The sequence below is a fragment of the Myiozetetes cayanensis genome, unplaced genomic scaffold (assembly GCF_022539395.1).
Source record: "Myiozetetes cayanensis isolate MyiCay16 unplaced genomic scaffold, myiCay2020 scf15, whole genome shotgun sequence".
In the NCBI taxonomy this organism is placed as follows: domain Eukaryota; kingdom Metazoa; phylum Chordata; class Aves; order Passeriformes; family Tyrannidae; genus Myiozetetes; species Myiozetetes cayanensis.
In genome coordinates, this window is record NW_026087159.1 from 17977614 (window position 1) to 17992506 (window position 14893).

The window sequence follows — 14893 nt, forward strand, 5'->3', positions numbered from 1 at the left end:
CTCCTCTGCAGGGTACAGCTCTCTGCATATATCTGCTAAAAACATCTCAGTATTTCTCCACCCCCTCCCCATGTTTCTCCTTTTTGTCAAGCTCTCCAGCATTTGTTCTGGGATCTAATTAAGGTCCCTTATCACCATGGCAAGAGGGGGGCAAGGTCTAACAAAACAGCATTAATGAACTGATTGTTTTCATTGGGCACATACAGAGTTCTAATCCCCAAGACTGGAACATATCTGCAATTGGGGAAAAAAAAAAATTAAAGGAGTCTGTGTTGTTTACATTTTTACAAGACTTCTAACTAGAAGCCCTGTAAAACTGGCATAATCCAACAGCACCTCAGAACTTATTTTTAATGGGAGATTTATTCCTATTAGACCAGGCAGCTTCATTTTGTTTCCCCTTCTGAGCACATGCAGAAGTCTCGCACCCAGCACGTGACTCTCCTTCAAAAGAGATGAGCTTCCCGTAAACTTCATTACTTAGATGCCATTTTAGAGGTAATTCAGAACCTCTTCCCACCTTTCTGGGTTATTAAATCTATTAACATCCCAGGATACTGTTATGTAAGTACTGCTCATCTCCATTATGCAGCAGAATTAGACGAGAGCGATTAGAACCAAGTTTGCCTCGTTTCATCTCATTCTCTGTGTGAACTCAGACACCAGGAGCAAGACAACCTTCAGGGGATGCAGCTTTGATACTGAACGGAAAGACAAGCAAAGGAGGATGGAAGAAGTCCATGAGGGGAAGGTAACACGGGCTGGTGAGGTGAGAGTCGTAAGGGAGATGGTGTGCACTTTTCTTGTCCTGCAAGAGTAAATTCTTCTCTGCCTTCATCTTCAATCCAACTTCCAGCCCCATCCAAGGATTTCAATACCACCTACAGTCAGCCTAGATGACCCCTTGGAAGGATCCCCTATGATCCCTAAACCAAAAATGCTTAGTTTAAATGCTACAGAAAGTGTTCCTCTTAATTCTACACACACACCCCCTCACCACCACTCCTTGCTTTAGGTTCAACTGACTCCCCAGATGCTTTATGAAGAAACTGCTAAAAGAGGTTAATATTTTGACAAGAAATCGGTCCTGGCCACAAGTAATCTGCAGAAAGATCTCTTCACCTTTTACTAGAATAGGAATCTTGAAAATAGTCCCATGAAGGTTTCAATTAAGTATGCTAGCTCCTCTGTGTCATTTAAAGGGGAAAAGTTTTACAGCCCAAACTCTGAAGGTTGCCTTATTTTTTCAGCACTTCAGAGTGTGCAATTTGAGACATGTGGGGTCTGTTTCCCTCGAGGATCTAACAGCTGGCTGGTCCAAAAGGCTTCATCTGTGCTTGCATTGGAACTGTTTGTCCTCAGAAAAGATGCCAGCAGTCACCACCCTGTCTCAGTGCTGGAGACAAGGAAGTATTTCTCCCTCAAAATGTCACCTCACATCTCCAGGTCCATCCCTCCACGCTCCTGGTTCACCTGTCTGCTTCCCAGCTTCCTCTAGAGACACAGATCACACTGTAAGAGCTGCAAGGATCCCTCCTGGTCTAAAAACCTTCTTTAAATAGCAGCAATGGTGTATCATTGCAAATACGTGTCAATGCCTGCCTGACCCACGGTCCCTGCTCCGCCAGGAAAGCACAACCAGGAGGCTCCAGCTGCGCGAGGTTTCCTGCCTCCTATTCACTCTCTGTGTAATAACACACACACTGAAAATCTGAGCCTCAACTGCAGGATAAAATACGATGTTTTACAAAGCAGGATGCATACTGGAAGAGTCTAGGGATACAGCACAAAAGCAACAGGAATAATGAGGGGAAACTCCAACAGAAGAGGAAGTATTTTTGCTAAAATAAATAGAAAAGCATTTTTAAAGCAATACTTGTAATAATGCTCAGCACTGAGAGACTTCTTCGACACAGGTTTCATACCTTAACTAATTTTCACAACGCTCCTGGGAAGCAAACACATCCATATTAATAATCCCATCAAACAAGGGGGGTGAGCAGGACAGACAAATGATGTCACTGTTGCATGGCCAAGAGAGAAGCCAAAGGCAGTGCTGGGGCCAGAGCTCCGTTCGCTGGCTCAGTGAAACCTCCCGTGCATTTTAAATGCAAACCTACTTCCCTTGTCAACTGTTCTACTGTCATCACACATTTTGGAAAATAAAAGCCCATGCCACACAGGGGGACAGTGACTTTAGCTCGCTGCTTCAGATCCCACCTACCTGTTAAATACCTGCTCCCCACCTTGGTCACCTGCTCTTCGAGACAATAAAGTATCTTCTAATGGGAGCTGTTCTGCTCAGAAGAGCATCAAACAATGCAAATAAAGCTCATCATACGTTGTTTGTTTCCCCATCCTCTCTGCAGGAGAGAAGCATGTGCATGTTGTGATGTTTTTTAATAAATCCATGTTTGCAGGCAGCGTGGCACAACAAGAACGTAAGGTACGAGCGGTAAGAACACAAACACCAGCACACGCGTCTATGTAGATGGCAAAGGCAAAGCAACACCCTCACATTCAAACCTGCCTTCATTTTTGATTTTGTCACTGTCCTTCGCTTTCACTTGTGGTCCCCTGGCCTGAGCAAGCACTTGTTACTTGGCAGAATAAAATAAACTGAATTTTCAAGACAGAAAGTTCTGCCATGCCGAGGAAGCAGCACTGCCAGGTGCAGCCTTATCTTGAAGCCTTGTTAGGTCTTCCAGCTATCACATGTACAGAGCACTTCCCTGAAGACAAAAACATTGAACTTCATTCAAAATTAAGCAGGGGGCTGACAAAATAAAGAAAAACTTGGCTGGGTTGCAGTGGGTACAGCACAGTGGGTACAACCCATCTTTCTCTTCCCAGTCCTGCCTAAATGCTGAGGACTCCGTAGAATCATTTAGGTTGGAAAAGACCTCCAAGTTCAAGTCCAACCATTAACCCAGTGCTGCCAAGAACACCACTAAACCATGTCCCTAAATACCACATTTTGGAGGCTGACTCTAAAAATGTTTCTTGTACGAGAGTGCTCAAACTCGTTTTATTTCAGGCACAATTGTAAGACAACTATTTCTTATTAAAACATACAATTAGTGGCTAACTTAACAAAATAAAAATGGCCATGAAATTCAGAATCAGGGTATTCACCAGCAAGTCAGTGATTTTTTGGCTCAAACTCTCCCCAAATGTAAATTCACTTACATTGACAAATGCCACAGAATTACAGCTCTGGCCTGCTGGCTAAATAAAGTCAGTGTGATTCCAAATGATTCAGAGGGCCAGGAGTTGGACTTGATGGGTCCCTTCCAACTCAGGATATTCTATGGTTCAACAAAATTCCAGAACTCCTGCGTTTCCAGAGACTCTCTACCCTGCACATACATTCAGAAACTAAGTACAATATATAGAGGTAGTAAACAGATTTGTAATGGGTGTCACTTATCCCTGTCAACTGCGCTGATGAATAACACTGTTAACATGGATCAGATCGCCCACCAACTACAAATCACAGCCTTCCCATGTCCAAAAGCCACGTGCTTCTCCAATTACTGCTCAAAACTAATTGTCAGGTGTCACTTTCAGTCAGCAGTTTCTTCTTCCTCCTCAATATATCCCTTTTGCACGTGTTCCCCACAGCACCCGACTTGCTCAGCCGCCCTCCCTCCCTTGCACACCCAGGCATCGTGTCTTAGACCTAATCTCTCCTCACAGCTTTGGAGCAGAACTCTTCCAGGCAGCTGACATTTAAATAAGCTCTGTATTGACTTTCCTCTGCTGTACCTCAAGTCCTCCTTGTTTTCCTTGTGTTCATATTCCAGCTCCGCTGCCGTGCGGCTCCTTCCGACTGATAATCAATAAACACCATCACCCTGCAACCCCTCAGACAGAGCCCACAAGGAGATTCCCCTCTCTTCCCATGCATATTCACTCTTTTGGACAAGCTTTAAAAAGCATGGGGAAGGCTTCTCCCCAATCTGCAGCGTGTTTCAGACAACACGAAGCCCGTGAACTTTCCTTTAACTCGCGTTAAACCGATACAACTTTTAATTAAAAAAGTAATTTTGAAAAATTGCTTGTGCGGTGCAGGAGGTGATGTTCACACAGCATCACTGATCCCTGGAGTTCCGCAGCCTTGAGTTTAATAAACTGAATTTTCAAAAGTAAACACAGCTTGCATCAGCACCAACCTTCTATTTTAGCCTAATATTTTCCATCCATTCCTTGCTCAGCCAGAGGAGGAGGCTTTCAGAGCTTCACTAAACACTGCATGGGTGTCCTGGGCTGCAAGGGGAGAACATTCCCAGACCCTGCAGCTTTGTCCAACAGGCAGCTGAGGAAGCCCTGCCCCTGATGGAGAGAGGGAGGGAGGTGAGACCCCCCCATCTCCCACCCAGGGGGTCACATCGACACCCAGCACCACCAGGGCCGTAGCACAAGGGGCTCTGAGGCACAGCTGAGGGAGCTGAGGAATAAACACACGGCCCCCCTGCCTCTTGGGGAAGGAAATGCCATAAAATTTACACCTGAGCCTCTGCAACCCTGTGCTCACACAGCAACCCCCGCCTCCTACAGCTGTAATTTAGGATTTATTTTGCCTAATTCGTTATTTCCTGTAGCAGGTAACCCAGCAGGGGGGTGGGGGGCAAAGGGCAGGTCAAAAGCAAAATGAAAATCAAACCAAAATATCTTGCCCTGGGCAGATAAACAAGTAAAAAAAAAAAAGCACTCTCAGGTGTCCTTCTGTTTGTTTTTATAACTGTTTACCAGGTCTTTTTGCAGATTCTTTTAAATGAATAATTTGAATTATCTTTAATCCAAGACTTCAAAAAGATGCTCCATGACAGTAGGTGCCATTTCCCCCTCATCAATTTATCCCAATTATCCCATTGCCCAGCACACAGGCACAGGTGAGTGCTGGGAAGTGAAGATGCTTGGGTTTGTTCCACAACTTGCATTTCTAGCAGGTCATTAAGTGCCCCCTGAGCTGGTCTCCTCCTCTGTACAGCAGGAGGGGTGGGCTGTGCAGCTCCATCCATGGTTATAAAACAAATACTCTTGAGAATCGAGGCATGCTGGTGCTCATCTGAAACACCAGGCATTCTGTTATTGTATAAAAATAAATATAACATGGGTACAGGGACCATTTTCACTCTACTTACATTTCTACTATTTTAAAACTTCTAGTGTTGTCAGAAATACCAAAAGCAGACCACTTCATGTTCTGATGCCCCAGGAAATGATAGGCCTGAATGCAATTTTTTTCCTTCTGCTGAAACCCAGTGTATTTCTAACTGCATCTCCTCACTCAAACCTTCACAAGAAAGCAGCTTTAAAGGTGTTGTTTGCAGCTGCAGTGACATAAACACTTAAACATTCAGAACCACCCATGCTGAGGGAGGTATTTCCTCTTCACATCCCTTAACTCTCAGCATCACCACTGATTATCCTGCAAAACTTAATTGTGGACGACGTTTTATTAAATATACATTTGGATTTGGTCTCGGTTCCACAAATATTTAAGCATGTGCCTAAACATTAAGTACTCCACCACGTTCAGATTTTGGGCTGTCTGGTAACACATTCAACAAACTCCAGAAGATAAAACACATTCATTCTTTATCTGAAGAGCTCCACTCCACAGATCAGCCTTTCAGAGATGTGCCAGCTTCGACTCTAACAAGCTCTTCACACTTTTTTAAGACTAATAGGCTCCACATATTCATCTCCAAAGGGTATAAATTCCCTTCCTCTCTTTCCCTTTTAAATATGTCAGGCAATATTACAAAAAATAACATCTGTGCCACAGTTATGCAATCAGCAGCACAAGAACCATGACTTAATAAAGAGTTGGGCTGAATTAAAAAATAAAACAAACAAACAAACAAAAAAAACCCACCCAAAAAACCAAAACAAACAAAAAAAAACCACACCAAAAAAACCAAACAAAAAACCAAGCAAACAAAAAATAGGAAAAGAAAGTTGCTTATTCCAAACTCCCTGTTCTGCTGTGCTTCTTCATTGGCTCTTGATGGGAGGCCCGAATACACAGGTCATGAACAGCACCCATGGACTGAATCCAGATGGAAGGGGCTTAAGCACCCAGTAAGAAGATGAAGAATCCCAAAAGTGGTTTTGGGATGTGTGTACATTTTGTCAGAGTATACCAACAGCACTATATATTCCTTTCTTGCAGCACTTAGCAAGCCTTCTCTTCTCATAAATGTAGGTCAACAGAGCTAAACTCTGTTTTTGCCTCAACTCCCACTTTAAATGCATAAAAAATTAGATTTTTAGGGAGCAGAATGAAAGAAATGGTGTATTTCATGCTATTATATACCCAGCCAAGGATCCCAAAGGGTTTGTTTGGGCTTTAAAAACAAAACAAAAACCCTTGGCATTTGTCAGACTAAAACCATTTTTCTTTGGTCTTTGCACAATCACCCTTCCCAGATTTGAATAAACAACATCAAACAAATTATTTTGACTTCCATTCCCATGCAATGCACAGAAGTTGTTCAAGGAGAGACAAAGCAATGTGTAAAGCACTTGGGGACTCCAAGGAGCATCCTGCATAGCCACCATCAGATCTGGACATACTCATTCCAACCTCTCCACTACCCTCTTGTCATTTAAGCAGCCTTATATTGCCCAAAAAACAAATTACTCAAGCAGCACAGAGATCAAGTTGAGGAGCCACCACCACAAGGTATGGCTGTACCCGTAAATACATGTGAGGGGACTGAAGCTATTAGCAAAATAACAAAAATACTGACCGAACACATCAAGTTTTCAAACTGACTCTTCATTTACTGCCACTTGCAAATGTAGGTGGGATTTAACACAGCCCCTTCAGCAAATGCCCAGGCCTAACTAAATAACAGAATATAATATATAATAATACCCTTAAATATAATGATGTATTACATAAACACAATATATTTTTAGATATATTCTGCAAATAAAGTAATACCCTTAAACTCTCTTTTGTTTTAACCTCAGCCCCCAGAATGCAGGGCGAGAACTCACCGTTGATATTGTCAGCTGCAGATTTTAGATATTTTATGTTTATTACAGGCTGTATGGGAAAAACAAGCCTCATGCTTCCACCTGAGGTTCAAGGTCCCATATGAAGCATTTCTGGTACAATATTTGGACTCCACCGTGCACAAACTTACTGATCACAACCCAGATGAAGACTTTTCCATGCCACCCCTGGCAAACACCTTCAAAGAACAATTTGAGCAGCATTTTCCTCTTCTCCCCATCCTTGAAGCTGAAGTGTCACAGGTACCATGTGCTCCAGCATCCCCACCTACCCCTTCCCAGGAGCCACCTTCCTCCATCCCCACTCGTGGCTCTGTGCTGATGCTGAGAGGGTTGGGGTTGTTTCGTTCTTAAGCCACTCATTTTGCAGAAAGTCCCCTCCAGACCACCTGCAGTGGTTAAAAAGATAATCCAAGATGCTTCTGAATTCATCCTGAACCAACCTTTAGGGAGCCTTAAACCCGTCCTGGTGTTTGTGGTGAGCAATCCAGCACACGCACCGGCAGGCCATGTGTGCATGAGCAAATGCCATCGACAAGAGAGGAAGGGAGGATGGAGTTTAATAGGGAGGAAAAAAGCAGAGAGGGACTGGGATAGCAGGGTTTGCTTCACACATGAATTGGAATCAGTAATTCCACACACCAGCAACCAGAACCAGTAATTCCATACAGCAGCAACCACATAACAGCCGGTGCATCACTCAACAGCTGACTCTACCTCCAGCTCTGCAGCACAGCCAATGCCCATCTTTCCTGCAGAGCCAGAAATGCTACAGAAGGGTGAAATCAGCACTAAACCCTGTTGATCATTAAGCACCAGATCTTAAACAACTGTCTGCAGAAGAAGGGGGAGCTGCAAGCAGCACTCTTAGCTTCACTCTGTACACAGACATCAACTACAACCTGAAGGTAAACCCCGACACACGACTTTGCATTGCCCAGTACAGAGGTAAATTGTGACCCTGAGCCATCAACCCAATCAAAAATTCACCCTTCCAAACCAGAGACTTCCTGGAAATACACTGGATTGCCTGGCCTCCCACTCACCTTCCGAAAGGCTGGCATTTGTAACTGCTGCTGGGGAAGGCACCGTTCAAACCCAGAAAGCAGCAGGGCAAGGAAAGAGCACCAAAAAAACCCAGGCAAAATAAACAAAACTCTTTTTCCTGCAGTACAGACTCTCCATCAAACGATAAGCTAACCAGACAAATAAGACAATTAAGTAAGTGAAGGTTACTGGGTTAGGACAAATTATTTGTTCTGCGGGAGGTTTCAGCTGACGGGTTTGCCACGCCTGGCTGGGTTAACACCACGTGGTTCCTCTGCTTCCCATAAACTTGTAGGTACCGTGGGCTAGTAATGGTCCTAAATTCCACTATGATACATTAGCCATGCTGCTTGTACCATAATCTGCTGAATTTCTGCCCAAGCTGGCACTGAATGCTCGATGTACTTCAGAATTAATCTCACACACACAAAGAATCTAAGACAAGTCACTACATGGACAGGTGATTTTGATATAGTGGATTTTCTCCGAGACAGACATAAACAAACCATGGGAAATTATTGCTTGTTGCTCCCTCAGAGCCAGCGGTGGCAGGAAGGCAGGAGTTCGCTTGTTTGCTTTAACACGAGCTGAAAAATTGTGGTCAGCAGCACTTTCCCTTCTGATCTTCCCAAAAATTCCACCCATCCTTCCACACTGAAGGCATGGCTATCGCTGATGTAAACCTGCCCATGTGATGTAAGCAGAAGTACTAAAAAACCCCACCAAATCACAACTTTCTGTAGCTAAAATCATCCCTCTCCACAGCAGTTTTCTTCACTCAAATGAGAACAGTGACCACCCTGAAGAAGGCAATTTTCATTTTTACTCTTGAGGTTCAGAGAGGGCCAAGGTTACCAGTCCGTGAAGCTATATGAACTAAGACCAAGCATCCACCTGTTTTACCACTAAAACACCAGCATGGCCCTTAAATCCATATCCAGAGTATATTAAAACACCACCTTGCAGGCCACCAGCAAAAATGCTGCTCGCTGGCCAAAGAGAGACCAGATTCACCCTGTGCTGGTTAAATTGCCACCCACACCCCTTGTTTCCATGAAGCAGTTAAGTATTGCTCTGAAGTTATTCAACAACTGTGAAGGTCAGGCATTGTCCTAACTGGCCACAGCCAAACAAATGCACCTTTCATGTCAGCCTGTGCTTCAGCCAGAGGGGAAAAACCACCGTAAATTAGAAGCAAAGGGTACACACCTGGTCTGTAGAGCACAGCCGGTGCTTGCAGAGGGTCTGACTGACCCAGCAAGAGACCTGAAAATTGGGGCCAAGGCAGTGGATGGGAAAGAACTAAATTTTTTTTTTTTTTGATGTATAAAACTCATAGTTTCAGCTAAAACACGAAAAATTAAAAAAAGAGCTTCACTGGCACTTCTGAAGAATAAAAAAAAGGATTTGGAAGCTTTAGATTTGAAGCTTCACAAGCTTCTTATGAAAAATGCAAGCTTTGAAAAACTTCTGAAGAATTAATATTCTTACTTTGGGCTCTTCTACTGCCAACGGACTAGGGATGCTGTAACTAATAAAAAATAATTAATGCCAATAAACAGGCCCTTCATAAGGCTTCAGCTTCTCTCCTTCATCAAAGACTCAAGTCATTCATTGGGACATTATACAGGAAACAAAATTCATCCACAGAGCTTGTCTTTGCCACGTTTGGTTCTTCCGTGCTGTAACTCACACGAGGAGCCCTCCTGGGTAACACAACCCCACGTGAGCAAGGTGAGGAGGTTGGTAAGATGGCAAAAAAAAAACCCTCACTGGTGTCTAGGCCAAGCCTGCAACCCCTGCTGCTCCTGCAGAGCAGGACAATGACACGCTGCAGACTGGCACTGCAACAAGGCAAGGTGACATCCAGAAGTCAAAGCTCCCTCAAGACAGAGGCACTCGTGGTCTCAAGCCTAAGGAAAACAGAGACAGTGATCCCAGATCCCAGTAATGGCAATTCAGAAGAGTGTTAAAACCGATTTCCTAAATTAATGAGCTGAGCTCCAAGCAGAAGCAGTGCCAGCCCTGTGCCAGCCCTGGTCCAGACTGTGGTCCTACCCTCCCACAGGGCAGTAAATCTGGATAAGAAGACTGATCAGAAACTTCTAGTGACACATCCACCCATATTCTGAAGATATGGCAAAAACCAAAGAAACAGAAGATCAGTGAAAGGCAACAATTAGCCAGCAGAATTCTCTATCACGGGAGACTATTGAGACAAGAGCTTGGATAAATTAAGCAAATAGGGCAACACGTAGTAAAAAATGTTTTCAGAGCTCTGTAAAGGCCAGACAACACTGCAAACATGAGTTCAGACCGCTGGGCACAAATCACCTTCTGAATACTTAAGGCTCAGAGGAACACTCTGCCCAGGGACAGCGTCCCCATCACTGCCCACCCCCAGATCCCCCCGCATCCAGACCCCTCCTGGGACCAGAGGGCACTGGGCCACAGCCCTGGATCGTTCCCAGAGCTGACACAGCAGTGCAGACACAGAGTCACCTCATACGTGTCACTGTTTGGAGCCTGCATAATCACCCAGCTCAGCCCATGCAGGAGCAACATGAGGAACACCTTCTGTACAGAAGAAACGCTCGAGATTTAAAGTTTTAACACAAGCTAACAAACGCCAGGGATGAAAGAAATCCTGGGATGAAAGATCTCCATGACACCTGCTTTGAATAAAAAGACATTGCTACAAAAATATCACAGACCTGCTGGTCTAGAGCCTTTGCTACATGTCATTCCCCAGACATCAATTTGCAGCAGAGGCACACAAAAGCAGCATTACACAGATTACATGCTACTCCCCTGAACTGCAAACAAAATCCACCCAGCACTACTGCCACAGTCCAAAGCACCACTGAACCAAAGCCACCTCCTCGTGCCGTTCCTAAGAGGACTTTGTGAGGATAAGGGGTCAATGCTCACTTGCAGAGCTGACAGCTCGTCCTGCGAACTTCGCTCCGGCTCAGCTTTGCCCAACATTCCCCATTTTTCCTCCTGTCCACAGCCAGGGAACTGGTGGTACCAACCCCCTGGCACTGAGAGCAGGACAGGTTACCCTCAATTCCTGCATCCTTCACACCTGGATGCTCAAACCAGTTCATCATCTTCAGCATCTGTGATTTCTGCACAACACAACACGTGGTAATGATTTAATGTTTTGTTGCAACGGCACCCAGGAGCCCTAAAATCAAAAAAAATCAAAAGGCTGAGATCCCACCACGCCCCTCACACCACATACAGGTAACAGATCAAGTGGCTCCCTGTCCTGGAGCAGCCCAGACCCTCACACAGGTGACACTTAGGGGTGTGTACGACCTGCTCGAAGGAAAGAGGGAAGAGCAAGGTACCAACAAAACATGGTTTGCTCATTTTTATGCCACATGGCTCATTTACTCACTGCTGGCAGCTTCCACAAAATCAGGCTCGTCAAGCACCTGACTGTATACACAGGTAATGATTATAAAGCCAACTCAAGCGGGGCTAAAAGTACACAAAGATCCAGCATAAAAATAAAAAAAGTGCAGCCCTCTCCCAGGTGGAAAACAGGACTTTGAACGTAACAGGTGGGTTATGTAACAATTATTCTGCTCCCAATTCTCAAAATATTATTTTTAAAATACCCTCACAGACCAAAAATCGTCATCACTGAGAAGCAATAGCGATTTTACTCAGTTTAACACTCAGAGTACCCACCTCTCCCAGGGCCAAAGATAAACTCAGCTGTGACAGCCTCTACACAGCCCCTGTGTGAGGATCAGGGCAAAGCCTGGAGTATCCATAGCTCTCCTCCCTGGGTTCTGCCCAAGGAGAAGATAATTTCCTAATGCTGCTTTCTGCTTGTGACAGGGCACAAACTTCATGGGGACAGTTCTCTGTTGTGCCTGGGGAAAGCAGCACAGCTGGTTTGTCATCACTCTGGCTATGATGGAAACAATATCCAAAAAATGCACCTTGCATCGATGGTTCTGTCCCACACCAAGGATGCCAACCTGTGCTGGACTCTTTTGTTTGGGAACACTTCCTCCCCAAGCCTGTGGCCTCCTTGGTCCTGCAAGCACATTTGAGTCTTTTCATACGTCTCTTTGCAGAGACAGGAAAAAGATCCACACGTGATCCATCACAAAAACATCCATGAGGCCTCACCATCTCAGAAGAGGAGGACACCATCAAGGCACTGCCCCACACAGACATACTCCCTGTCCCAGCTACAGAAGTTAAAACGCACTGGCCACAACCTTTTCCCTATTTTTCTATCTGAAAGAGACTCCTCAGCATTCAGAACTCAATGCTGAAGTGGGCTGCTGGAGCCTCGCCTCCTAAAAACGGCAACAGCAAACACAAAAAAGCAAAAACAAAACCAGAGAAACCCCCCCTCCCCGCCCCCAGAGCCGAGCAGAGGGTGAGGTGCAGAAAGGGAAAGGGGGCCGAGGAGCTCGGGGAAGCCGGCCGGGTGCTCCCCTTTTCTGCCTCCCTTTTATTCCTGCTGAGTGGAGTAACACTTGAACTGGCTCTCTTTCTTTGCAGCCGGATACGCTGCTTTCAAAGATACTGCACTACTGTGCAGGCCAAGCAGGGACTCTCTTTCTTCCCCTCGGTTAGGGCTTTTGGGAAAATAATTATTCACCAGAACTGCCGTCGTGAACAGAGCAGGCTAAATCAATGTAGCTTTGTATGGGCCATTGCCACTGCAAAGCAAATACTCCATCAAGACATGGATCAGTGAGAATTTTATCACTAGGAATCCTTATGCACATTTTTGTGTATTTTTAATATCCACCTTATTACGTGGCGTGCCCCTTCCCTCCCCACACTCCCGCACCCCACCCTCCCCACGGATTCGTCTCGTGTCACCGGCAGCCACGGGGCTTGGCCATGAGATTCACATCAGTAAAAACATCTTAAATACACAGGTTTATTCTCCTTAAAAAATAATAATAAAGCATTGGTGCAGAGCAGATTTATTCACTGAACAGGTTGATTTATTTAACAGACCTGACATACATCAAAACCTACTACAGGCTTACATAATTGTTATCCATTTAACAGGTCTGGTTTTTTTGTCAAGTATTTGTTTTTCAGAAGTGATTCACTAAAGACTGCTGCCTTCTGCACAGCTCACATACCTTAACAAATGCAGTCTTGCATGGGGTATTAGCTGGAGTGACTTTAAATTGCATCCTACCTGCTTGAGTGCTGCCGTTATTTTTTTTTTTAGTCTCTGTATTATTCCATTACTAAACCGCACCAAAAAAAAAATTTAAAAAAAAAAAAAAAAAAAAGACAAACAAGAGGCAGGAGCGTGTGTAGAGCCACAGACGAGCCCCTTCCCAGCAGAGCCTGCCGCGGGCTCGGTGTTACCGCAGTCCCGCCGTAGCAGCGATCCCAGCAGGTACCTCCGGCCCGGAGTACCAGGATGTTGATGGCTGCACGGAGCTCTCGGGGCCGGCGTGGGGCAGGAGGGACGAGCAACGCGCCGGGCGGAAGCGGGGAAAACCTCCGGGAGGATGGAAGGACCACAGAGCCGTTTTGTTTTCCCGCAAAAGGCTCATTGAGGCCTCGGCTCGCACAGGCGCACCGCTCCCTCCGGCCTCACGCATCCACCCACGGCCGCGAGCCCCCAAATACGCACCCACCCTGCGCGGGTCCCCGGCGGGAGGCGGAACCCCCGGGAGCATCCCCGAGAGCAAACGGATCGCCCTGGCGTTCACCGCCGGTCCCTCACGGCTTGTTTGGGTTCATCTATCACACAGAGCCTCGCTCGCTCACCGCGGAGCCGAGGATCTCATCCCCCGCCTCGCTCCAGCATCCTCCTCGAAACACACACACACCGGGCACATCCCGGGGCTCGGGGATGGCAGCGCCCGGGTACCGATCGCACGGACCCGGCGCTCCGCCGCCCGCCAGACAGATGGTTAATTACATTCACAGCCGCATTTTGCGCTGGGATAGAGTTTCAGACAATGAGCCAGTTTTATTTGATTAGCCAGTTCTCTAGTTTAATGCGCGCAGTGACAGCTACTCCCAGAGCTAGGGCTTTTTTATTTTTTTTTTTTAATAAAAATAAAAATCCCATCCCCCCTCCCTTTTATTATGTTTTTGTTCTGGCCGAGGCTGAAGTGAGCGGCCCCCGCGGGGGCCCCGGCGGGGACCCGCTGCCCCCGGGCCCGGCGGGGCGGCGCCCCCGCCCAGCGCGGCACCTGCCCAGGGAAGGAGAGAGGGGGGGACACACACACACACGACACGGCGCCAAGTTGCCGCCCCCCCGTCACCTCAGACCACCCTCACACACACACACCCCGCAACTTCCCCGCAGGCCTCCGCGCAGGCCGGCGCTGCCATCCTGCCATCAGCATCCCCTCCTCCTCCTCCTCCTCCTCCTCCCGCGCTGCCCCCGCGGTGCCGGCGGGGGGGTGGGTGTGTGTGCGGACGCGGCGGGGCCGCGGCGGGACTCACCTGAGCGGGGGCCCCGCGCCCGAGGGGGCTCCCCCCGCCCGGCGGGCGCTCCGGTGCCGCGGCGCTCAGCGCGGATCCTCCATGCGCCCGGGGCCCGGCGCGCGCAGGTGGACGCGCCCGCCCCCGGCCCCCGCCTCCCGCCCGGCCCCCGCCCCTTCCCCCTTCCCCTTCCCCTTCCCCCGCCGCCGCCGCCCCACGGACGGGCCCCCCGGCCCCGCGTCCCTGCGCAGGGACGGGCGGAGGGCGGGAGGGAGGATGTGGGGGGGGGGCGGCACCCTCCTCGCCTCGCCCCTCCGCCGCCTCCTCCTCCTCCTCCTCCTCCGCCGCTGCCGCCCCCCCTCAGGCCTGCGCC

General features: G+C 47.3%; 1 protein-coding gene across 3 annotated transcripts in view; it reads right to left on the reverse strand.

The window, feature by feature from the left end:
- The window catches only part of NEXMIF (neurite extension and migration factor), a 169003-nt gene extending 154317 nt beyond the window's left edge, over positions 1-14686 (reverse strand). Inside the window, exon 1 of one of the 3 annotated variants that reach the window (XM_050310627.1) lies at positions 14542-14686. The gene's annotated coding sequence lies outside the window, so the exon portion shown is untranslated. Of the gene's footprint in view, positions 1-13211; positions 13232-13270; positions 13305-14541 lie in introns of those variants that run through there. The other 2 variants (XM_050310629.1, XM_050310630.1) reach the window with 2 other exon arrangements.
- Positions 14687-14893: the final 207 nt, after the last annotated feature.